General features: G+C 34.3%; 1 protein-coding gene and 1 pseudogene across 1 annotated transcript in view; one reads left to right on the forward strand and one right to left on the reverse strand.

Annotated features, from left to right (window-relative positions):
• The window catches only part of LRP1B (LDL receptor related protein 1B), a 1,762,610-nt gene that overhangs the window by 394,246 nt on the left and 1,340,394 nt on the right, over nucleotides 1-27,970 (forward strand). The window lies entirely within an intron of this gene.
• LOC119062362 (transcription factor BTF3 homolog 4-like) lies at nucleotides 282-15,858 on the reverse strand (annotated as a pseudogene).

The following is a 27,970-nucleotide window of genomic DNA, read 5'->3' on the forward strand; positions in this document are numbered from 1 at the left end:
CCCACACAAATATACACACCAAAATCACAACAAACAAAGAATCAAAATCAAAACACCCTCAAAGTGCACCAATATTTTGTATTTTGACCAAAAGAAAAGATCTTGGGAGGAAGTGCAAAATGCAGAAACAAATGACTGAAAAATGCTGAACGAAAACATTATTAACATACAAAATATTTATATTACTATAATAGTCACAGTTTATGTTCTCTATGTCTGTAATACTTTGGAAGACATAGCTAAACCTAGCCCATGCCAGCTCTCCAAAACCAGAAAAGATTTCAGTTAGCTTCATTATTTGATGTCTCATAAAAATTTTCTAGGAGAGCTGAAATATCCTCATCATTGTCAGTGTCTTCTGGTGTTGGTGCTTTGCTATCCACTTGCCTTGGCAACTGTTCATCAAATTTCCTAGGGCTTGTTAAGCTATTAGCACCAAGGTGACTTGGTATTTCAGGAAGCATTTCTGTGACTGAATTAGCTTCTGCAGGACTGATAATAACAAAGGTATTAGCAGAAAGGGAGGCTTGGACTTTACAACTATTGAAATGAATAATGGTCCAATCATCTATAATTATGTTTCCCTTTTCAATACCAGCTATATTATTTTCAGCAAATTTTTTAGAGAACTTTGACTTTTTTTGCAATCAGTTGTTATCTATTCTACATACCACCTTCTTTCTGCCAGTGGTTCCCTTGCTCCCTCTCCCTGCCAGCAGTGCCTTTGTCCCCTCTCCGGAGCTGAAGCTGAAATTTGGCTAATGTGTCTTGACTATGCTGTTGGTGAACCTAAAGCAGGAAGGGTCCTCCAACATCAGCAAGAGCAAGGTGGCTACTTCAGTGCAGACAGAGACAACAGAGGCCTACGTGTTCTTGATACAAAAGTAGTATGTGTTTAAATTACAATTTGGAAAAGCAAGATAAGAAAGTTTTAAATTTACTTTTACCCAGAGATAATCAAAATATATTTAGTTCATATCGTATATATGTTTGAATATATTTTTATTTATTTATTTTTAAGATTTTATTTATTTATCTTTAGAGGGGAAGGGAAGGAGAGAGGGAGAGAAACATCAATGTATGGTTGCCTTTCATGTGTCCCCTGCAGGGACCCGGCCTGCAACCCCGGTATGTGCCCTGACTGGGAATCGAACCTCGATTGTCTGGTTCGCAGGCCCGTGCTCATGAATATATTTTTAAAAGTAGTAATGAGATCATATAACATATTTTGTAGGATTTTTATTAAATAACAAATTATGAATATATTTTCATACCATTTAAATATTCTTCCATGGCATGATTTTAATGACTACATAATGTCTTATCTTACGTAAGTCACACTTACACAATTTATATTTTCTAACTTTTTTATAAATTTAATTTTTGTAATAAATGATAAATCTTAGCCCTTTTACAGAATAATAATCATAAATTGTTTTTTTTTAATGTGTATTATGTGCTAGGCAATTTACATACATATTCCTTAGTTTATATAATTGTTTAATTTGCAAAGAATATTACCTTATTATAGATGAGAAAGTGCATTACAGATTAAAAAAATAACTGGATTGTTTTTCAAGTTGAGAAATACCTAGACAATGTGGTAGTTAGAATTCAAAACCTGGCAGGCTGATGCCAAAACTTGACTCCTTTCTGCTTTAACTTATTTGCCAGTAAATTATTTACTTCTAAATTTCTACAAGTAAAATAAGTATTTCAAAAAGAAAACCCATTCCAAATTATTTGCTATATCATCTCAACCATAAAGACTATTTGGATTCTTGTCATATTCAAAAGATTTATTAAAAAATATCCTCTTTATCAAATTGCAAAAATCTTTCTTATGGTTCATAAATTCAATTTTTTACCTTATTGTCACCTGTTATAGGTTTAATTAATCACCATATTTTACTAATTTTAATAAATATTTTTCTCTTGGTTAAAGATGCTTCTGATATATCTACTATTCTAATCTCCTGTAACTTTTAATCAGTCAGCATTTCACAGCAAATCAATTATTATTTGGCCACTTACTGATGCAGTAATGTGGCAATTCACAATATTTCTCCTAAAATGTGAAGAAATTAAGTTCAGTGTTTTTTTTAATATTTGAGTAAATTTATAATTTTATTTATAAAAACAGGACAAATTAAAGAAAATTATTTGGAAAATTAAAAACAGGCAAAAGCCAAAAGAAAACAAAATTCACATAGACCCATAGTCCAGAGATATGCAAAACCTGTGTTTGGTATAGCTTTTATAAAATTTTATAAGTACCAATATTTGTCATAAATGTGCAGCACCATTATTTAAAATGATTATAAAAGTAATCTAAACACATGAGAATAAAATCAACAGTATTGTATAATAGGAAGTGACAAGTCTTCTAGACATCATTCTCTCATCCTTCTTTCTACATGCAGAAGCTTTTGACTCTTTTATGTGGAGCCTTCAGATAGCTACCTTCATAACTCCAAATAATAATCTTATAACTCCATTATTAATTTATCAATGCATTTCCAAACTATAAAAGGAACTTAAGCTGTTTGTTCTGAAAAGGCTCATTTATGGTTTGTATTAAATGTTAAATTCAATGGAATGTCATGCAATCTGAGTTTCTGTTTGCCAGCAGGGGTAACCATCTCTCACTTACCTGCACTCAGGCAGTGAAAGGGAACTCGGGAAGTTCAATAATTTCCACTCACATGTATTTAACTTAGGAGTGAATTTGTGATACATGTGTCAAATTTCCTTCATAATTATATTGTTCTTAATATAAATTTAATTTTACATAATGGATGAACAGGGTCCATATTAAAATATTGGAAGTGGAGGTGGGGAAGCATTTCTATAGCTGTTCATTATCAACCGATATTGCTGAGAAATATCATTTGTTTAAAATTAGTATTTTAATTTTAATATAACTTCACACTTCTTTTTATTTTATTTATTTATTTTTTTAGATTTTATTTATTTATCTTTAGAAGGAAAGAGAAGAAGAGAAGGAGAGAAATATCAGTGTATGGCTGCCTCTCATGTGTCCCCTGCCAGGAGCTGGCCTGCAACCCAGGCATGTGCCCTGACCAGGGATCGAACCGTGATCTTTTGGTTTGCAGGCCTGTGCTCAATTCACTGAGCTACACCAGCCAGGGCAAAGGAGCACACTTCTGAATGTGAAAGTTACAAATATATGGTCTAAAAATATTTAAAAAAATAAATTCAGGATATGACTATTCTGGTGAATGGAAGGCAAAAATAGCCAAACTAATTTAGAGTATTTCGTTTTTTTTTCCATCATTTTTACTTTCCATCTTCTCATCCTGCTGCTGTTTAATAAGTTTAAGAAAAAGAATCAAACAAAAATCCAGAAAGAATGTTTTGTTTGGACCAAGTGACCTGGGTTATAATATACAAATTTTTCAAAGTTATGATTCCTTAAACTACCTAAAACATTTTGCCTCTGCCTGATATTTAAACACTTCTTTACCAAGAGTGGTATTGCTCCTAAGAGCCTGTAGTGACATGTTAGTAGAATATCTTATTCAAATGTATATATTGTTAAAATACATCTTTTTTCAATTAAATCAACTGGCGTTTTAATCCTGGTATCAGCAGATGGCATCAACAGAACTATATTTATGGCTCAAATATGATGACATTGTTCAAAATAGACATCTACCTTTAATTTCTCCTTATTTCCTAGGCTTATCTGCTATTTTTTAAATCTAAACATTTTTATACTTTTGGTTCTGACTCACTCACAACCACCCCTTACACAAAGCAGAGAGGCACTATGACCCACTTTATCCCATGAGCTGTAACCCTGGCGGATTACACAGAAGTCAAAATCTCCTCACCTTTCTTCCAAATCAGCTTTCAACTCCTTAGGAATGGTAGAATACGATTCTAATGCTCCTTTTCACTTAGCCCATGACACACCATTAACATCTTATTTGCCCTGCCATCCTTTTCATACCCCTGACTTTCTGGGTACTTTTGGAGAAACAGTCTCTCTTAACTTAAAAAAAAAAAAAAGTGGTTACAAGAAAAGGTCCACTATACTGGCAACATTTAATACCCTGAACAATGGCTATTTCCCAACCAGAAATTTTCTTCTTTCCACCTCACTGAGCCTCATTCTTTCTATCCTATGTTATTTTCATTTCTTTCCTTCTTTAGTTTTCTTATTATATTACCTTTATGTTTAAATATTAAATATCTTCCAGTATTCTCATTTCTTCCAGATTAATACATTGAATGAGGTACTGTGTTAAAAAAAATACACAGTTGATCCTTTTCACAGCTACTAGAACAAAAAATATCAGCCTGAGATTTTCTGTCTCAGAGGTTAGGGTATGAATTTTGTTTAAATTCACTTGACTTAGAGTGGCTCTCTATTAGTTTTAGATATTATATTATAATTATTGGTTTCGTTGCTGTTTAGCACAAGAGAAATCACTTGGTAAATGTTGGAAGAATAGTGCATTGTGAGAATATTATTTTGTTTATTCTGACCTTTGTTTTTTTAATTCCACATTTCTTTCATTCTTAAAAATTAAATTCATAATTTTTGGCTTGCCCCCTTTTACCCTGAACTTTATGGTATAATTACTAGGAGTTATATAAAATCAAAAGTTCCAAAGGTAATATAATTAAACACATGTTGTTTCTAAATAATATAAGGTGATTCATCACAAATTTTATGGCATGTGAATAGTCCTATGCAGGTTTCTATGTTAGTATGTGTCTAGGGGTTGATTACTTAAGAAAATAATAAAGATAATATACTATTAAATTTTATACAACATATTTTCTCATGAAACATATTTAGGTCTGTTTCCAAAATATAATCAAGTCACGATGGTACAGATTTATTTATTTTTCCTTGTCTGTTAAAAGTCTTATCATTATTGCATCTTTCCAGTAATCATTTGACTTTTTCTTCCTTTTTTTCTTTCTGGGAAACATGAGGAAAAAACATAACTGGAAGCATTATAAAGTGAGATCAACTTACTGTCACTTGGCCTGATTGCTCTTGACATTTTTGGTGAATTTTAAGTGGATAGTGTGAAAATATGTAACTTCTCTTTTGCTTTTAGTGCTCATTTATAATTTAGGACCCTTTATGGACTGGCCTGGGGGTGGTGATAATTTGAGGAGGAATACCAGGACATGAAGTACAATTACAGGTAAAAAATAATTTCCCCTACAGAATAATTAAAGAATCTTATCAATTTTATCAATATGTTTTCTGTACAGATTTAAATAATCTGTATAACAAAGAGATTTAAAATGAAGTTTAGGCTAACCTTCATATAAAAGACAAAAACATATATAGTTAACCCAAACTCTGTTTAATCTACCTTTTTTATTTGGTCTCTGATGCTTAGGAATACATACTTTATTTCTGTTTGGACACTTTTTATATCTGATCTTGAAGAAGTTACCTATTTAGTTATAAAAATATACTCTAATAAACCCAAAGAGTTAAGAAAATTTGAATATATGCAGCATGTGAATAAAATATAAATTTTTTCCAACTGTGTTTATTAAGGTTCCATTGATCTTTAATGATACAAAAAAAAACAATAGAAAAAGGAGAAAATGATATTAATAGGAGTTCATATTAAAAACTGTCAATAAACCTATTAAAAGATATATTATCTCATTAGTTGTCAGGGGACTATGAACTAAAACAATTATGAAAATTTCCCTATAACCAGATTGGGAAAAGCATTACTCCTGGTGAGAGCTGAAGTCCATAAAGCATTTGAATTCTGGTGATATCTATACATTACAAATATATATAATCTCAAACCAACTTTATAAAAATACAAGTGGACAAGAATACGGATACCAAATTTATGTACTATAGTACTGTTTGTCTTGGCAAGCAAATGCAAACCACCAAAATATCCATCAATAGAAGATTGGATAAATGTGTTAATCTGCTCGATGGCAATCACACTGCTATTAAATCCTCATCTACTGGTCTGGAGGACTATTTTCATAACATTTAAAATGGCAGTAATACCAAAGCATTACAATACTCCTATACCTGTGTATGTACCCACATATTTTACATGTGTATGGAGTTTTACTTAAAACATCTTTTTATTGCCTTACTGATTAAAGTGAACACACATTACTCCAAATAGAAAATGGTAAAGATTACTAATAAAATAAACTAAGACATACATACAAAAAGCAGTCAGCTCAGTATAAATTCCTTCAACTAACATACTCTAAATAAGTAGGCACCAAAAATGTATAACTGCATGAAGGGACTTAGGCGGGCCATCCACCACCTTTTCAAGGGAACCACGCAGTGTTTGTGGAAAACTACAGGAGGTATCTGAACATCCTCTGAAAACCTATTACCTAAAGATAAGAGGCCAGATTTTATTTATGTATGTATGTATGTATGTATGTATGTATGTATGTATTGTAAAAGTAAAACCAAGACTCTGGCCCACCACGGCCTATAGCACATCAGCTAGAACAGAGGAATGGCAAGTCTTGTTCGGCTGTTTTGCTGGTCTGGATGGAAGATGCAGTTGATGTATCAGAAGGCCATGCACATTTTGGGAGAGCAGGGTGTTTTGCATTGGGAGAGTAAGTTATATCTCATCAAGAAAACTTGGTAACCTTAAATCAGTTCAGTCTTTTTCTCATAGTGTTTCAGGGTAAAATTTAAAAAAATTATTTCAATTGTTCAAGTACAGTTTTCTCTTTTACTCCCATCACAGCCAACCCCCCCCAGCCCTCCCCACCTCCCTCTCATTTCCACCTCCCTCTAGTTTTTGTCCATGTGTCCTTTGTACTTGTTCCTGTAAACACTTCCCCTTTTCCCCTGAAATTCCCCTGAATGGTTTCACTTAGTTACTTTTTCTGAAGAATAAAGTTCTCTGGTCTTATTAAAAAAACACAAAAATTCTATACTGTAAAGAATTATCTAAATGTTATAATAATTAAAATGGAAAAGTATATTTTGATTTTAAGTGGCATACACTAATCCAAATTAAAAACAGTAAGTTTAGTAAATTAGCTAAAAATTAGTGAAACTATGCAACATATTGAGAAGTGCAGAAAATCTAGTATCTTTTAAAAAATGACAGAATCTGGTCTGTTCCAGAGGCTTTTTACAATCTTCCTTAGAGTTAAGAACCAAAAGCACTAACTCAACCTTACTAGTAAATTAATACTAAGTAATAACAGTCTATCTAAGGCTAAAAATACTAAGGAACTTATTTACGAATAAAATAGAGCAATGATGACATTAAAACACCATCTTAGCCTGTTTTAAAAACCTATCATGCAATTTTTGCAGATTTTTTATCTGCAATAAAAGCAGAAGAAAAAATTATGGTAAATAAAGAAAAATTATGAAGAACACACTAACAAGTGTACTAGAACACACTTAGTGAACGCTAACACACTGTTAGTGAAAAACACTAACAAGGAACATAATCCTTATTGATTCATTTATAGTTAGTTTCGTCATCCTCTATGCTTGTAGAGTATATAACAGGTAAATATTGGGTGCAGCCAAATATCATCTACATGATTAAGTACATTTGGAATAAAAAGAAGGGCAATGAGTCTAGAAAAAAATGTTATTTTCAAAGAGCACAATCAAATAATAACTGTTAATGGGGTTCAAGTCCCCACCTAAATGACTGAAATCAGAGGTTAATCTCATTCTTTACCTTAGAAAGATGACAGGAAAGAAGTTTGATTTAAAAATTTACTTTTCCTTATTATAATAATAATGATATGTTTTATTAAATATGCAGGTGTTTTTGTTGTTGTTTTAAGCATGGCATTAACTAAAGGAAACATAGTGTAAACATGTGTGTAGATAGGTATAGTTCTATCAGAAGGAAAATTCGGGGAGTGGTAATCAGTCCACACCCTGAATGCTTGAATAACCAGTGTATCCTTACCAGAGAGAATCTATCAAAAAAGCATTCACTTCATTATCTTTCAATGATCTCAATGTGATATAAAATCGGAAAATCACAAACATGCATTATTGAGCAAGAGAAATGTACTGGAAATACCCTCTCAACTCTACATTAATTTATTACTCTCTATAAAAGAGAAGGGAGGAACATATGTATTTATAACCCTGAATCAACAAATCCATTTATAGTTCATGATAACAACTGGCTCATTTAGTAAGTGTTTTGTCAATTCAGTCACAAGTAAATCAACAATTGGAACCTCAAATTGTAACAAAGAAAAGACAGCAATGAAAACGAAGTTTGAGAGTTGGGTGAAGAGATGATGGATGTTAAAAGTTATATGGTACTTGCCATTTATATGTAATTATAACTGGTAATATTAAAATAAGAAAGAATGAAACTAGCTATCTATATAATTAAAAAAGGTTTTTTGCTAAAATACTCAGGAAAAGGAGACAGCTGTAAAAGGTATAAAAGTCATTTCTAAGAACCATTTTGTGGCTACTATATTACAACCCACTGAGCCACACCAGTTGGACAAGAGCATTCTTCCTGTGAATGTATACTTACTGCCATGCACTGGACTGAGCATGTTAGATAATGATCCTGAATCTGAGAAACATGAGTTAAGCTGTCACCAAAGGCAGTCAAGCAAGGAGAAAAAACAGTCAGATAGACATGAAAAAAATGCCAATCAACTTGAGGTATAGGAAGGGAGAAAAAGGAAAGAAAACTGGCCCTTGGCAATTTATAAGTTTTCTGTCAGTCATGCTTTGTTTCTCTCTTTACCCTGAAAAGCTCCAGCAGTGTGCAGTGTCACCCTTCCTTTGACCACCTGTGTCCTCCCCAAAAATGCATCTTTGGGCTTGTGACACACAAGCTCTGCCAAATTCTTAGACCAACTCCTCTCCTACAGTTTGCCTTTGCCCCAGTGACTATTTCCTACGCATAGCCCTGCAAGGTGAATAGTACCTATAAATACTCTTCTACCTTTTTTTCCTTTCATCCTTTTTTACTCTTTTCTATAGTTAACATGGTTGTCTAAAGAGGATAAAATGACCTGTTCCCTATGTCTCATAGAAATAGCCAGATAATTACATGCTTCTTTCAACATTAGTCACGGTTGCGTCTTTTCCTTAAAGCCTTTACTATTTTGTTTGAAATTTAAATGATCACAATTGATTAATGTTATATTGATAATTTGCATTATCAATATTAAAAGTAGTTTGGTTATATTATTTTGCTGAAAAATTATAGTGTAAAATATGCCAAAGTGAATTAAATTTAATGTATTTGTCCCATGACCCGGGGCAGATGTGTTGATTTGCATATCCTTTAGAGAGCAGCAAGGTCCCCAGTCTTACACCAAGGTGACATTTAGCACCTACTAACTACTTGATAGCAGTTACAGAAGAGCCTCCAGATCAAATCAGCTGTAACTGCTGTTTCCATTTAGGATGCCTTGAGTTATATTGGTGAGCCAAGATGGCTTGAGCTGATGCTGCTACTGATATTTGAAAAGTACAGGATTTTGCCACAGAATCAGTCACTGCAACGGTATGGATCAACTTGAAATGGCTTTGAGGGAAAGTGTATTTTTGACCATAAACAGCAATATTTTACATAATAGCAATTGACCTTCAGCAACTCAGATTAAAAAGGAACTGTTTTAGTTCACAGTGATATTAATATATAGTTGATAAATAGTTGCAAATTAGTCGCTGAGAGAAAATTACTTTATGGTTTATTAAGATAGAGAAGGATGTTTTGGGTTAGTACTAGCCAGAGATTAATTTTTTGACATTTACAGCATACGTCTGAGCTTTAAGAAAATAAAAATGGAATCAAATCATGTCAAGTGAGTACAAATGAGAAGATGTTGCTGAGAGCTGCATGAACACCGCAACACCTAAACCCAAATTAACACAAGCAACTTGGAATTGCAATCCCACCTGTGAATCATGCTGAGGGAGGAAATACAGAGGGTTTATTTAGAAAGTCTTGGCAGTAGGAAAGTAGGGAAGGAAAGCTTCAAAAATGCTAATTTATTTTGCTAAGGAGCTAGCTCATCAAGACTAGTAGACACAGGAAGGATTTCAGACTGTCTCATAAAGTGGCTTACAATCAATTGCAAAGCCAGACATATTAGTCTAAAATCAAAACGTTATTGCTTTTAGTCACTGAGCATTACTAAGCACAGCATGCTATAGAAAGATTGCAGATCGCCAAAACTGCTTGGCTTTAGCAGGTTTTTTTAGCTTTTGCAAATGATAAAAACATATGCAGAGCAGTAGCTTTCCCTTCAAGCAAGTTTCTATTAGATAATCACCTTAAATTGCAACTTAAAACTTGGTTGTTGAAATAGTTTATTTTCCTCCAGATTCTTCTTGCAACTCTTCTTTATTACTTTAAATGATGTATTTCTCACCAACCATGATATTCATACTGGAGTTCTAGCACTAAAACAGGAGTCATTTCCTGGGGGGAATAAAAGCATGCATATTGTCACTTTTGAAAAAAATTCATTAAAACACTAGCATCTGTGACTCTCAAAAGTGAAATAAAATATAAAGCTTGCTAAGGCATAAAAATACCTGTTCTCCAAATTACAGGACTTGAGAACTACTATTTTGTTGCTGAGGCTATTGAACATTTTAAGGAGTGCTTCTAATCCCCTTTATAGCTTTGTGCTGAATGCAGAGATACTGTTCTCTAGTGAAGGAGTTATCTTAGAAGTGTTAAAAAGTGTTACTTGGCTTTTGCAAGATTACGGAGAACTTTGTGAACTTCTTTTATTATTCTGTATTCTACCCCAAATAGATATGTATTTTATCAACATTAGTTGAGGTATCATATATAATTGACTTTGAATATCAAACAAACAGTCCCTGGCTAGCTCTGAAATCTTAGCTACACACAAAACTGCCCATATTTTGGTAAGCTATTTCAATAAAAGTAATGTTAGAGGCAAAAACTAGGTCCTTGTTTTGGTACTACTGTGAAATAGGCTGCTTTCTTAAAAATAAACCATGAAAATCATTAACTTTGATGTTCACTATGCGTCAAAGAAGAATTATACCTCCAAAATACTCTGCTTGTCCATTTTAGTCACCATTACAAAGAGAGCGTGATTCCAGAAACAAACTTGGGCCATGTAAGTCCAGTGTCTCACAGAAGCCATCAGTGAGAAAACGCCTGAATGAAAAGGTCAATATAAAGCAGTGATTATAATCAAAATGTTTTTAGCTATTTTGGAATTATAGTTTCTTTTGTTCATGCTTCTTGAGGCTTCTTGCTTCTTTTCTAAGTAAAACAAACAAACAACTTCATATACATCTGAACCTACCACATTATTCAGTGTATCTCCAGTCTTATTCCAATTTAGAAACGTAAACCTCCATTTCATCTGCAGTTACTATTCTGGGTGGTTTGGTCCCTGTCCTAGATTGTCTTTCTAAAAGTAATTCTCACTTTTGTCTGTTCTAACTCTGATCGCTGCTCAAAATGCAACTTCCTGTCAGGTCATGGGTCTCGAACAGTCTCTGCCTAAAGCAACTATTTGAAACCTGACTTCAACTTGGAAGTCTCTTTGTAAAAAGAAAACTATAAATAAATAGGTACATTCAGATAAAAAATAGTAGGAACTGGCAAATAAAAAGCTACCTTTACCTTTTAATATCAACTTTCAAAAATGAAATACTCAAAGCACAGAAATAAACTGCCTAGAGAGACAATCTACTTCATTATTAACTAAAATTAAAATAAGAAAAATGATTAACTAAAGCAAAAACATGTTTATCATGGAAGCAGAGTAAGAAGTCATCATAAGGCATAGTGCGTTTGGAGTAGTAATCTTCAGCAATAGTATCCATTGATCTGTCCATTCATCTGTTCATCTGACAGATGCTTGTTGAGAACAATTTCTTATGTTATTTCATTTTCACTAGTTATCTATATGCATCCAAATATAATAAGTTGAACTTAGATCCAGAAAATGAAGATCACATACCTTGTTTAGTTTTTTATATTAAGGGTTGAACTACTTTTAGTCTAAGTTTTACCTCCTCAATTTACTCTAATCCATTGGGGATTCTACAAATTCACAGTTGTAGCTGCAGGCAAAAAAAAAAAAAAAGGAAGGAAAGATACTGGAATAAGCTTTAAAAATGACAGTGGAAATAGGTAGGCTATAGCTCTCCAATGACAAATATTACTGCTATGTTAAAGCAAATCAATAAAAAAATCCCCATTTACTGAGTAATGTCTGGGCACCACGTCAGGGCACCCAATCTGTATCGCTTATGATGCTAAGATGGGAAAAGACATGGCATATGGGTGCGAAGGGTCAATTAATTAATGACTTGATTGATCTTCAAACATAGAATGGCACAAAACTATTTGTAAGTATATCAGTAAGTTATATTCATCTAATGATCCATGAGAATACAAGTAAGTTTATTTGAAATAAATATATTTTATTCTACTTTTAGACTGTGACATCTCATTCTGTTCCATTTAAATTTACGTGTTATGCTCTGGCTGAAGTGGCTCAGTTGGTTGGAGTGTTTTTTAGTAACAGAAAAGTCACAGGTTCGATTTCTTGTCAGGGCATGTACTCAGGCTGCAGGTTTGATCCCCAGTCAGAGAACATACAAGAAGGCAGTCAATTGATGTTTTCTCTCACATCAGTGTTTCTCTCTCTCCCTCTCTCTCTCTCCGTTTTCCCCTCTCTCTAAAAAAAAGCAATAAAAATGTCCTCAGGTGGGGATTAAAAAAATTTCATTTTATTTGGTTGGCTTAATTCTTGCATTTTGGTGATTTACTAGTGTGATACAATAATTTATTTTAACTAATAATTAACCCACAAAAAACTTGCTACATTAGAGTTGAGTTTTTTGACTTTAAACCTGGACTGACATTAACATTGCTGTTTCACAGATAAAGCATTTATTATGTTATATTATACTCATTGTCTCTGTGTTAGCCCTACCATTTCCTCAAATGTACTTTTAAAAAAGTATTTAAAGAAATATTCACTTGGACAAAATGTATGTCTATTTCATTAGTAGCTTTATCACTGAATTAAAACTATATTTTAAAATATAATGCTATGGCTATTTTGCAAACCAGTCTTTGGACCTCAAGAAGATTCAGAATCAATTAAGATCTTTATTAGATCCAGCCTCTTTTTTAAACCCCCGATTTTTCTGTCTTACTCGATGGTCAGAAAGACTTAAAACATTTATATAATACAATATTTCAAAAGAATGCTAATAATAGGATTTATTTTTATATATCCAAATAGAATTAGAATAGTGTCTGTCCAATGTATTTGTACAGCACAATACCCTAAGGATGTATAATAATAACAATAGTTAACACTTACTACTACTCTGGGCAAGCAACTCTGTTATGTGATTTACATACATTAACTTATTTCATCTTTATTATACCACATAAGGTCCCATTTTACAATGAAAACAATGATATATAAAGAAAGGCCAGTGGTGGCTTGCTCAGGATGATATAACCAGTTCTTTGTGCTGGAGAGAACAGGATCTTTATTTGGTGCAATTATACATTTTATAAATACTAACTAGACCTGTAACATTTTAAAACAACATTTTAGTAAATAAAAATGGTGCTATATTAGGTAAATAATCAACCTATATGATTCCCAACAATCTTAAAGTTTTTTTTTAAGTTCTAGTTGGAATTACATTGAGCATTAGTTTCCAAATATGGAAAGTTACTTCTCACATTAATTATATAATGAATTGAAAATAAACACCATTCATATACATTTGATTTTCAAGTGAATTTGGTAGTTCTAACTTTTTGAGTGGGTGGTGTAAACAAATTTATTTTTATGTTTTCTATGAATTCAAAGAAACTAATTAAAGTTCATTTTTCCATAGCTCCAAAAGAGTATTGAGAGAGAGAGAGGGAGAGAGAACTCAACAGTGAGAGAACCTACATTTAAAATGTAAATGCCATTGAAACAGATAAAGTTGGCTTAAAGTCACATTAAGCTATATGTGACTGGAAGTGGAATAATATATTTCAACCAGAGGAAGGTTGAACTTAACATTTCCAGGGTTTCTGAATGGGAGGTCTAAAGGGAAATCAGAAAACTATGGTTGAGACTTTGGTACCTACAGGAAAAGGAGCCTGTGAATATCACTAAAAATTGTGGTGGATTTTATGTTATCATCTAAGTTTAACATTGACATTAAGGGTAATTCTATAGTAAAGCCTTAGGGTTATTGCAGGAAACTCGGGAAGAACAGCTGTGTTTCGAGATAGCCCCAAACCAAAAACAAGGGAACTCTTGTTAGCAAAAGCAGCTGTTTTTTTCTCTGCATCTTGTTCTCATGCTCTTATTCTTGTTCTTTCCCTCTCCCTCCTTCTACCTGCTACCTCCTCTATGCTTCTCTCTTCAGTTTCACTTCATCTTTCTCTACATATTGGTTTTAGATTGGTTTTCTCTGCTTATGAACATTTGATAACCAAACTAATCGAACTAGCAGAATTCATCATCCATCTAGTTAAGGTACTTAATAAGGTCTGGTTCTGATTCCAATATTTCTTGGAGAGATTGTGGTTGGTTAGCTAGAATCTGATGTATACTGCTTGTCAAATCAGCTATGGCTGGCTTGGCATATTCTACATGGGGGGAGATGCTAGGGACCACCCATGGGAGTTGAGGTAACAATGTTTCAAGTATAATTTGTCATTGGGATTGATGCCAAGATGAAATCACAAGAGTAAATAAAAGATGGTAAAATTTGGGTAATTAATAGGTTAATAGTCCTAAAGACCAGGAATAAAAGGTTAGCTATTCCCAGATCATCCTGGCAAAGATAGCCAATTAGATCGCTAGGCATAAATACAATGTAAAATATATTTCTCAGGTTACTCCTGGATCTTATATGACAAGAAATCTAATGACAAAAAATCCTTATAATGGAGAAAATGATTTTTCTTAATTTGGCTGATAGTTTATTGATATAGAATAGATGAAAGTCATCATTAGATCAGATGTCTTAACTTTACTAAACTCTCCAGTTAATGAATTTCCAGATGACCTGTTTGTAGCCGTAGTCAAAGGTGACTTTCAGATCAATTTCACATCCTCTGTAACCTGCATTTGTGGATAAGCCTGAGCTGGAAATCTTTGACTATCTTTTATTTTTTCCTTTATATCTGAATCTATGACTTTAAATAATTCCCAGTTAAGCCTTATTCTAGAAAGCATCATACGTATTTTGTAATATAGATCTCTTTGTGATGTTCATAATAGCTCTTGCTCTGACTGTTTTAGAATGAAATTATTTTAACCATTATAGCTAAAACAAGAAATGGCACAATTGAGTGGAAACACTGAACCTGAATTGTTTCACATCTTCCTGCTTAGAAGCCCTGTGGAATTCTGTAATTTACTACACAATCACAAGGTAGATTTGCTTTTTAGTCACTGAAGCTGTTTTTTTAAGAGAAATAAAATGGTTGGAGTTTTCTGGTGGAATTTTCCCTTCTAGATTTTTCCAATCAATAATCAGCTTCCATCTCCCTGATTATATTTAACAAACAATGCAGAGTGAAATTTAGGGGGGGGTTAGAGACTGACATTTTGAGAGGAATAAAGACTAGGAAACTATCCAATAAATTAAAGAGGGTGTTGATAGTAGCATAAGATAAACCATATTCTATTTGAATCTCAGAAATGTTTTTTTGTGCAAAAACAATGCGGGTTTTACTTGAAAGCTGTCAAACCCACTTTGACCTTCATCTGAGAGTCACGGAGGCCTATGGACCCCCAAACCTCCTGCACATCAAATATAGTTCCTCCAACTCCATGTAGGAGCTCCTTCATGGGCCAATCCTCCATCCCTAAAGAATATTAGACTTCCTGAAGCAAACCAAGAAGAATGGGACTTTCTCTTTATGTAACTTTTATATGATCTCTCATTAGCAGTGAAAAAGGTAAGAGACTAACCTTTACTCATATTAAATTTTTTACCAAAGAAAGAGAAAGAAAGAAAGAAAGAAAGAAAGAAAGAAAGAAAGAAAGAAAGAAAGAAAGAAAGAAAGAAAGAAAAGAAGAAGGAAGGAAGGAAGGAAGGAAGGAAGGAAGGAAGGAAGGAAGGAAGGAAGGAAGGAAGGAAGGAAGGAAGGAAGGAAGGAAGGAAGGAAGGAAGGAAGGGAAAGAATACTGTCAACTTGCCAACATTTGCCTTCTAGGCTTTACCAACTCTTTCTCTTGTCTCTCTGGGCCTCTGCTCCACTCACCACACACTGTAATGGCTGCAAGGCTCTCCACTATTTTTCTTCAAGCCTTATCCCATCAGTCTGCTCTCAGTAAAGGGTCTAACAACCTGATGTACACACTTATAACTTAGTAATAAATCTTTATACTTTTTCCATCCCTGTACCTTTCAACAAGCTGGGGAGCATATAATCAAACAAAGAAACTCTAGGCCCTGGATCTAAGGATCCAGGCCCTCAGATACTTTAAAAAATCCCTAGTATTTTCTCAGTATCTCCTCAAAATATTTCCCTGATAATTTGTAACCAGTTCATAGCTGTGGTGATAACAATCAGTCCCAGAGATCATTCTCCAAATGGGACTACTTTTTAACAGCTTTTAAAAGGTTGTGTGTTGACAGGCTTACACATTAGCTTTGTATATCTTTATAACAACATACCACAGACTGGTTGGCTTATACAGAAATGTATTTTCTCAAATTCTGGAGGTCCAAGTTCAAGGTGTCAGCAGGGCTGGTTTTTTCTGGGGCCTCATTCTTTGGCTGGGAGACAGCTGCCTCTTACTGTGTCCTCACATGGTGTTTTCTCTGTGCATATGGACTCCTGGTATCTCTCTGTGGGTCTAAGTTTTCTGTTCTTATAAAGACACCAGTTAAATTGGATTAGGACCACTTTGAAGACTCCATTTTCACATAATCTCTTCTTTAAAGGCTCTATTTCTGATTACAGTCATGTTCTTAAGCGTTAGGCATATGAATTTTGAAGGGTCATAATTCAGCCCATAAGAGAAGGTCCTTAAGACTATGATGGAAAGACATTAGAAGAAGCATTGTAGAAAGTCTAAAATATCAGTCGAGGACTATTTGAAATTTTAGAGAGGTAGTCCAGAAATGGCCTATTTATTATTTTTAAATAGCATTGGAATCTTTATATCCACGTCTGTGCTTATATCAGCCATGGGAGGGGCCATCAACTCCAACCCTGCCCTCAGGTCCCTCTGTTCCTGAAGCTGCAACCTAACTTCTGCTGCCAGTTATTTGCCCCTGTTAAATGTAGCCTTTGAGAAGAGGATCTTTTTGGAACCCTGAAGAGATGTATATTATGCTGTTGCTCCTATTGTGCCCTCAATAAACAAGGCATTACGGAAATAAGAAGCTATATATTTTATATTTTACATAAATGTTTTGAGTGAGGTTGGTTGGAAAATATTGCAAAAACCTGTTAAAAATAATCAGATGAGACTTTTTCCTCACTTACTTATTTTCTTAACACTGGCATTCAGAACGATGCCTGAATGATAACATGCCGATTAGATGGCATTTTTCTTCAGTATTTCAAAACTGCTGATTGAACACAAAGATTGCTGTAAATGTGAACAAAAATGTCTTGCAAAATATTGAAAGATATTTTTCAATTTAAAAATATTAGAGTGAACAAATATAATACCCAGGACACTGCTTCTTGCTTTGTTGTCTCCTGATGCATATCTGTTTCTGAGTGAATCAGTCAGACTGTGTACTTCCAGGGCACTGTCACCTGCCTTTATTAAAGCATTCATTGCATTGTATAATAATCATGCCTCCCCATGTTTTTAACCATAACTAGGCTTCACACTGGGTTCATTTTCTATCCATAGTATATAATGAGTCACTTGACACTTGACAGATACTGAATACATATTTCTTGACCAAAAGAGGTAACAGGTATTTTCAACAACAGTGCTGACAGCCAGCTTGCCATGGCCCTGTGCAAGCAATACTTATGAGAAGAAAAGAGTGATCTTCAGTAACATTTTAGCTTTTGCCACCAATTCCAGAAGTCTAGATATCTATCCTCATCAGTGAAAATGAATTTAAATTGCACTTATTTTCCCAATGTTAGGGGTTCTCAGAACAGTGCTAAAACTAGGAAAGACTTGGGTACACTGGGAAAGGTTGATCAGCATGCAAAAAAGGGTTTTCCTTACTTAAACCCTATGAGGAAATATGATTATATAGTTAAAAGGTGAAAAAAATGAAATTTACAGAGATAAGATCACTGTAAAACGAGGTTATTAATGTGTTTTCTCACTAGTTGTAAGGATTAAATGAGGTAGTATGTATAAGAAATTCAGATTACCAGGTACGTAGCATAATCCCCAAAGAGCAGTTGTTATGGTTAAAAGCATACTGTCCTTCTACAACATAACCAGTACTCCACAAAATACAGTTTTAAGATGAGAGGATATAAGGGATCTCATTGTATGTCCTTTGAGTGCATGTCATCAGATAGGTAGTAAATGACCATTTCCAATAGACCACTGAAAATATAAATTTAGAACTCATATGAGCAGTCTAAAGTAAGTATAGCCCATCATACCAGATAATGGTTGAGGAACATGGCAAAATGGGAGTGGCTCATTGAGTGGCTATAAGGGAAGGGCTTGTGGTAAGAAGAGATTACTTCCAGGACAGCAACAAATCAAGAATAAAGTATCAATTAGATGCTTTCAGGCATCTAGTCAGGGATGGCCACTAAACTTACTTTTATCGGGACAGATAAAGTGCCAGCTCAATATGCATTATGCATGTCATGTAATGCCCAGGGGCTGAAGAAGTGGGCTGCAACTGGGTAACAATAGGGAGCAAGAAGCAACTGAATTTATATGGTTCTTTAATAGCCTTCTGAACAGTTTAAAGCTTAAATTTCAAATTCAAAAATCTGGAAGGTTTTATGTGTTACACTGAAAAAATGAATTGGGTAGTAAAAGTATACATATTTTTTTGATAATTCAGAAGGGACATCAAAATATTATATTGTATTTTAAATTGATTTTTTAAACCACTCTGACATGATGAGTTTAAAAGTTCTGGTTAATAAAGCATCTTAACTGATAACCATTTTGAGTAAGAGAAAGGTCAGTAAATCAAACAGAACAGAAATAAAATGGAACAAAATGCCAACACATTGTGACACTGCATGTACTTTCAAAAATATTCCTATCTAAGCATTAATGCAAATAAGTCAGTCACCAAGAACAATTCTTTGAATTCACCATTTTTTCATTTTCTCATTAAAATGGATTACTTACTTGGCTTATTTTTAATTAAGCCTGAGTTTCTACCATTAAGTTACATGCAAAATATATCATCAGAATTACTGGGGTGGAAGGTGTAGAAAAGTCAGTAAAATATGGGGAAAGATATATTACTAAGTGGTAGCACAGGAGTGGCAATTTCAAACATTCTTTATAATGAAATATTTTATTTTATGTTTTAAAGATTTTATTTTATATTTAGAGAGAGGGGAAGGGAGGGAGAGAAATATCAATGTGTGGTTGCCTCTCACACGCCCCCTACTGGGAACCTGGCCCACAACTCAGGCATATGCGCTGACTGGGAATCAAACCAGCAACACTTTGGTCTGCAGGCCAGTGCTCAATCCACTGAGCCACACCAGCCAGAGCTGTAATGAATTATTTTATTACATCAGGTTGCATTGGGATAGTTTAGAAAGAATACTTTGGAGATATTGAGTTACTACCTGAAACTAACACAACCAGCTCATTTGAAGATGGCAAGGCAAGTTATCACCACAGAACCTTCTTCCCCCACACCTGGGCTTTTGTTATGTGCATGCTCAGCAACACCACTGCTAGAGGTGCTAAACCTGGTTTCATGTTTATGGATGAAATGACTCTATTTGATTTTGCTGACTTTAGGATTCATTTCAGAAAGCTCAAGACAGGGATTGGTGTGTGGGAGTTGAATGAAAAGACTTCAAAATTAAAACTAATATCCCTCTAACACTCAGAGAATGAGCTGGCAAGTCTAAGAGTATTGGCACATGTCCATAATGGTTTTCTCTGTATTGGGAGTAATGCATATCATTGCTGAGTCAAATGATGTTCCTGTGGAAGTTTTTAATTTCATAAGTAAGAAAATTACCCATAATCATTGTTATTAATACATAAAAACAACCTAACATGAGCCATAGATTAACCATTTCTTTTTAATTTAACACCCAGGAGAGGAAAAGCCAGGTAATTATACTTTATCACTGAACAGTAAGTACAAATTTGTCTTTCCTGGATATCTGTGCAACAGCATGCAAAATCTTCAGCTAAGAGGTTCCTTGTAATACCTTGTAATACATTTTATAACAGTATTCTGTCCTTAGGTTGGAAATGACAGCTGCTAATTTTCAAAAGCCTGAGTGCAAAGATGACTTTTACAAAGTCATATGTAATTCTACATATTTGTTTGAGGACATAGAGGAAACATTCAGGATTACTTATCACAAATGTTGAAAATGTTCTGTTTATCTTCTTATGTATAATCAGATTAACCTTTCTTTTGTGCTATTATTATTACACAAAATAGCAAGGTTTGTTTGGTAAGACATGATTTTATTTTAATGAGCTCACATATGTTAATCTTTTGATTAAAGGACAATAAGAAAAATGGGAAAAATTAGCACAACTTGAGCAGAAGAAAACACAAATTTGAATCACCTAAAATTAGAAAGGGCTCAGGTGGTTTGCTTTGAACCTCAGACCACATTCTGTATAGCTCCACAGCTAACACCTTAGTTTGGACTTAGTATTTTAACCTAGATTAAAAGAATTATTTCTAAATTAGACATTTTGCTTTTAAACCTTTTTTCAATGATCCATTTTGCAAACGATTTCCTGGAACAACCTGCTTAAAATATTCCTGAGCAGGTAACATTTCTGCTCAAAAACCTTCAATGGTTCTTTACTAACATATGAGTTACAAATATTTCACCTGGTAACTAGATCTACACATGGCCACTTCAAACTTGTTCAGAGGCTACAAACTGGCAACCAGGGTCTGCAATCTTTGGCAAGCATAATTCGTTGGATCTACACAGTTTCTTAAAATCTTGAAAATACTAATTTTAAAGATCAGAAGAGATCGATTTTTAATTTAGTTTTTTAAAGTTTAAATTTATTGATATTTAGAGAGAAGAAAGGTGAAGAGAGAGAGAAGAACTGATATATTGCCTGACAGGTATTAAACCCACAACCTTGGTGCATTGCAACGACGCTCCAACCAACTGAACAATGTGGACAGGGCAGAAGAGATCTCGTTTCTAAAAAGCATGTGCTATCCATTCCCATGAGATCACATTTATATTATAGTTGAGGGGTGGCTTCCTCCTCTACTCAAGGATTAAGCTCCCCTAGTTTGCCAGACCCCTACATTTTTATTGTCATATATCTGGCTTCCTTTACTCACTTCTTGCACCTGCCTGTAAGTGTTACAGTTTGCAAGCCCTGGTTTTTGCTTTTATCCTACAAAAAATCTTCTGCATAAGCCAAATTGATCTTATGCCATTCCACACAAGACTACTCACCCAAAACACCTTCTGTAGTATACACCATCATTTTAAGAATATTCCAAGTTTTCATGTTTCAAGAATATTCCCCAATTCCTTCTATCCTCTGTGCCTGCCTTGAGGTTACACATTCTTTCATATGTAGAACTTTAGTTTGAAACCAACTGGCATAATTTCTAATGTTCTGTGCAAGGTTTATTTCCCAAGATACATTATAAGCTACTTGAGGATTGGGAAAATCACATTTATCTCTTTATAAATCCAGGTATGACACCAAATTATGTGCTGTATGTGAATAATAGTCATTCGATAAATGTTGAAAATTTAATGATTAACAGCTACTGTTTGGGTCATTAAAAATCTAAATAAAAACAAAACACTACCTCTTCCAATGTTAATTTATAGTCTATCATAGTAAGACTTCCTTTCAGAATAAAAACACAGAGCAATATGACTTGAAAAAGCCTGTAGTGCTTTTTTTTTAAACTAACATTAGAACACTTATTAAAAACCTACCTTTCAGGCACTAGTCTAAGTACTCCCATGTACTAACACATGTAATGTTCACAATTCTGAGGCGGCTACTGGGGGAAACTGAGAGTGTAAGTACTTTTGTACAGTCGTCTAGGTTACAAGTGATGAAGTTAAGATTTGATTACAGACACTGAATTAATGGACACAACAATGAAACAGATAATTCTGTGTTGTGAATCTAAGATGACTGCCTTTAAAAGGGTTGACATGTGGAGTGGCTTTTGAAATACTTAGAAATCTAGCATATAGAACAGGGCAATGTGCTTTAGGAGTGTGTATACGATTTGATTAAAGGCCTAGTAAGTGGAAAGTGCATAAAGTTTTCAGGGCTTAGTGAGCAACTAAGTGGATTAGAACAACTGCTATGGCAAAATTAAATGAAATATACTAAGGAATTTGGACACATGTATTTCTCTGGACAATGGAAAATACTGAAAGTTTATAAGGGTATGTTGTGATCAAATTATCTTCTGCAGGCGATGTACTGGGGCTCTGTGACCAAGGAGGATGCAGTAATTAACTCACATTTGTTGAAGATGTGAACCAGGTATTCAATTCAAATGACAATTGAGAAACAAAAAGGAGTTAGATTCTGGGAAACTGGGGAGAGAAAGGGTCTGGTATGACATCAGAGTTTCAAACTTTGTTCCTGAGGACAAAAATAGAAATGGGAAATCAGGAGAAGAAGATTTGAAGCAGTGAGAGATGGAGAGTACCTTTTAAATGCATCTCAGATAACTTAACAGAGGTTTTTCTTTTTCTTTTATACTCAGTAGCTCATATTTAATCCATAACTCCCCGAGAAACTTCCACTTCTTTCTGGCATAAGCATAAGTTATTAAAATCTGTCAGGCTCCTCCAATCAAATACTTTCATTTTCTTGTCAGAACTTCTTCTAGTATTCTCTGAGCACCTAGTGCACACACTAGTAACTCAGGGATCTCTGTCTCAATAGTCTTCTATATCACACAATTGATACTTAATCCACTGTGAAATTTATTGTTAGTTTTTCAGGAGAGATTTTTACTAGCTTTCTTGTTGTAGAACCCAAAGAACTAGATGCCACCTTCCTTATTATCTAATATATCCCTTAAAAGTCTTATGAGAGTCAAATGTCCAAAAGTTTAGTAATAGACTTCCTCTATGTAAGGGGATTTGGCACAATACAAAATAATCTCTAGTCATTGTATGAATTTACCATATGTATGCTCATAATATTATACATTAAATGCAAAACTTAGAATACATTCTAAAGAAGAATTATTTACTCAATGTATTATTCTCAGGTTATTTGAGGTTGCAGTTTTAGAAAAAGGAAATTAATTTTAATATCAAGAAGAAAGCATCCTGGTGTGTTTTTTATTCCTTTGAGAAATATTAAACTTTGTGATAAGCACTGCTCTAGGCACTGGGAATATGAAAGTGAATAAAATATACAAGGTATATGCTCTCATGAGTTTACAGTGAGCTGGTAGAGATAGATGGCAAACAAATATCAGTTTTTGCAATGGAGTGGAGTAGAATGTTTTCATAATGTTGAAGGTGATGGTATCTTACCAGGCTTTTTATATATCGACAAAAATTTAATAACTTCACTATTTTTATTTATTAAGTTTCTTCTAGTAAGTTGCATTCTTATCAAAAATTGAATGGGTAGGAGGTGGTTACCTTCATATTGAAGAAAAATTAATTTATGCTTAAATCAATAACTTTAAAATTTTCTTTAGTTCTTTGCATACTAAACCTCGTGTTTAGACATAAGCTTTAAATTGCATAGCTCCAAATTAGTATGTGTATTATTATTTCTCCTTCTCCATCTTTTTCTTCTTCTCCTTCTCCTCCCCTTCCCCACTTCTTTCCCCTCCTCTTCCTCCTTACTCAAGAATATGTCCATTGATTTTAGAGAGAGAGAGGAAAGAAAAGAGAGAGAGAGAGGGAGGGAGAAATCATTGGCTGCCTCTCATATGCTCCTTAACTGGGCACGGAACTGGAAACTTAAGTGCATGCCCTGACTAGGAACCAAACCTACAACCTTTTTTGATGTGTGGGACAACACTCCAACTGACTGAACCACCTGACCAGGTTTCCTGTTCTTTTTAACAGCTTTCTCAACATACAATAAATTAAGAGACTGTTCTCAGTCTCAAGGAATGTGCTTGGAGACTGAGAACATACTTTATTTTGCCTACCAATAATGCCATCTTTCCTTCAGTTTTACCTTCAATCGTGCCAACACTTTTGTTTTCTATTTGGCACATTTTTAGAATGTAGCAAAGTTCAAATACAAAAAATATCTGAATGCTTGCAAAAACCCTACTAGAAAGGCCATTTAAAACCTGACATTATTCAATAGTAAATGCCAAGCACAGTGCAACATAAAATTAAATACCACCTCTCAAATAGAACTTTGACTGGAAGGTCATGCCAGTGTGCAAAAGCATATCTCAGCACCAGAGATGTAATCTGGGGATGTAGCAGATTACATGTTAAATATAAAAAACAAAGAACAGTTTGTCTTGGGGATAAAAACTAAAGATAAGCATGAGCATTGAATTAAGCAGCTCAAAACTGTTATCCTTACACTCTCTTTGTGCCCTTAAGTGATTGAGTTGGACCTATTATTAATATTTATAAATGATGTGACTACTAAAAAAACTATCTCCCTCTATAGAGAGAGAGATAAAAAGCTTTTAGCAAAGTACTTGTAGCACAGTAAATAGTTTCTCTTCCCTTTTTTTTTTTTGGCCTGAAGTTCCCTCCACACCTCCTTACCACCATTGCACCCATGCATATTAGAACCACCTGGGAAACTTAAACTACTACCAGGGATTCATCAGGCCAATCAGAGTGTAAAGGGAATAAATCTGAGTACTGGTAAATTTTTTAAGTTCCCAGGTGATTATACTGTGTAGCCAGGCTTGGGAAATACTGTTTTTCTCTTTTCTTGCTTATGAACAGGGTTTAGGGTTTAGTGTTTAGGGTATGTACAGAGAAACCTCTTCACAATTCCTATGGCTTGGAGAGCTGTTGGTCAAAGAGAGGAGGAAAGGACAAAAGTGAGTAGATTATCTCTGTTGCGTGCAACAAGAGCTGCTACCTGTGCGTTTAGCACACCGTGTAATTTAGGTGTGGATTTGGAACACTTACATCAGAATAATTGGGTCCAGGTTGAAAATGCAAAATATTGAGCCCAAACCCAAATCTCCTCAATTAGAATTTCATTAGCGGTGGTATAGCATCCAACATTTTATTACATATCTTAGAGAATCTCATGTCTCCCAAGTTTGAAACTCACTGTTTCAAGTTAGTATACTAAGCAGCATTGAGCAATTTTTTTCTTAAACTTTCTGAAAACTGGAAAATGTGTTTGTGCCCTATTGTGTGGGCACAAACATATTGCAGCTGAATAACTTGTAATTAGAACGTACTTCATTTTGGTCAAATAATCAGAGAAATTATATAAGAAATAATCAGGGATTTTATAGAGTATGGATATCTTCCAGCTATTATTCAAAGCTTATAGATAGGTCAGAAATAGGTGTATTCTATATCTCACTTACCTTTCTTTGATCTACAAGGTCTGTCTGGAAAAAGTTTCACCATTGTTAATATAACAAGAATGGTCTGAGTGACATCCATGTTACCTGGCAGCCAAGGAGAGTGGACTGAAATGGGCATGTGTGAACAATGACAAGTTCACTGTACTAGTCAGCGGAGGTGGTAGACGTCTTGCAGTGAGCATGCATACTGTGTGGCCACCACATTCAAAATAACTGAGTGAGTGGAACAACAAATTTGCATCAAGTTTTTCATTAAGCTTGAATATTCCTCCAGGGAACTATTTGGATGATTGAGAAGGCCACAACAATGGGCAACTAGTGATCAGCAGCATCATCACGACGACGTGCTTGTCCGTTCACAGTCTCATGCAGAGTATTTTGGTGAAGGATTAGATTACCCAGGTGACTCAGCCACCCCCCTACAGCTCACATCTGGTGCCCTGCAACTTCTGCCTTTCCTCAAAACTAAAATCACCTTCGAAAGGGGAGAAATTTCAGACCATCAGTGGTATTCAGGAAAACTCAGTGGGGAAGCTGATGGTGAATGGGAGAACTGTGAGAGGTCCCAAGGGACCTACTTTGATGGGGACTGAAGCATCATTGTCCTATGTACACTGTTTCTTGTATCTTGTATCATAAGTGTCTCTATTTTACATATTATGTGGATGGATACCTTCTGGACAGAACTGGTGAGAAATTAAATCTGTCAAAAGCAAAAATAATCAGACACTTTTTTTGTTGTTGTTTGTTTTGTTTTGTTTTATTTTTTTCACTGGGCAAATTTGCTCTAGGTTTCCCAGCATCCTATACAGCACTCATCATTCCTTATTTTTCTCTTCAGTTTAATTTTCTACACTCCCTACTAGGTAGCAAGATGTATAAGAGCACATTTGTATTTGATTTGCTTATCACTGTTTTTCCAACACTATGGGAGTTCCAAACTTTATGGAGTACATAAAAAAAATGATGCCATCCACTACCAAAAGTTTGAATGTGCTTGAGAATGCAGGCATAAGGTAAGAAGATTTACATCAATTTACTGACCTTTAAGCATTTCTACAGAGTAGCAGTACCTATTCTTCTAAGAGACAAATTATAGTTATTCTATATAATTCACTGCTACCCCCTCACCATATTCTGGGCTGTATAGCACAGGAACATCTTGACAAAAGTAGAAGCACCATCAGTAAAAACTTGTCATGAGCATCACCATAGTAATAATAGTATAGTATACAAGTTACAAGTGACACACATGCCTTCTGCTGATGAACTATTTTTTTTTTGCCATCTAATCTTCCACTAGTTTTGATATCATTTGTGGCCAATTTTATGTAAGTGGTACCAATGACTATTTGCAGAGGACAATCTGTAGTTCTGTAGTCTTATAGATTCTTGATTTTTTTCAACATATTTGATGTTCAGGTGGCCAGAACAAATTAACAGTCTGCGTAGTGTATACATCAACATTTCCAATAAAGCTTAATGCATCTAGGAAATAATCAGATATACAAGTCCCATATTACATTACTAATTTGCCTACCATTTTTATGGAAAAAATTTAAATTTCTTGTTTATTTACACATTTAGATTTTTTAAATTTAATTGTATTTTTTTCATTACCATTTAGTCCCCTTTCACCTCCTTCTCTGTTCCCTGCAATTACCACAATGTTGTGCATGTCTGTAAATCCTTTTTCCTTACTTTTCGACATTTCTTCAGGTAACCTATTTTTTTTGAATACATCTTATTCCCTACATATTGATACATTTTAAATGTAATATGAAAATAACAAATGTTGCATATAACACCTCTTTCCAGAACATTAAATGAGAGCATCAATGAGACTGAACCTAATAGCAACCTTACACCTGTGTGAGAACAATGCTGTACTGATTCAGTGACTTACTGTGTTTTATGAGTTTACAATCTAATTAGTAATAGGCCATCCAGAACACACTCATTTATTAAGCTAAAATGTGAGGGGTGACATATTTTTATGCTGATTACTATATTTACTTATATACAATTAAAATAAAGCAGAGCCCTGGCTGGCATAGCTCAGTGGATTGAGCGCGGGCCTGCGAACCATGCGGTCGCGGTTTGATTCCCAGTCAGGGCACATGCCTGGGTTGCAGGCCAGTTCCCAGTAGGGGACACATGAGAGGCAACCATACATTGATGTTTCTCTCCTTCTCTTTCTCCTTCCCTTCCTCTCTCTCTGAAAATAAATAAAATATTAAAAAAAAAAAAACAAAAAAAAAAAAAATAAAGCAGAAAATGGGTGAGTTTTTATCAACTATA

This window comes from Artibeus jamaicensis, unplaced genomic scaffold (assembly GCF_021234435.1).
Source record: "Artibeus jamaicensis isolate MK-2021 breed Jamaican fruit bat unplaced genomic scaffold, CSHL_Jam_final contig_935, whole genome shotgun sequence".
In the NCBI taxonomy this organism is placed as follows: Eukaryota; Metazoa; Chordata; class Mammalia; order Chiroptera; family Phyllostomidae; genus Artibeus; species Artibeus jamaicensis.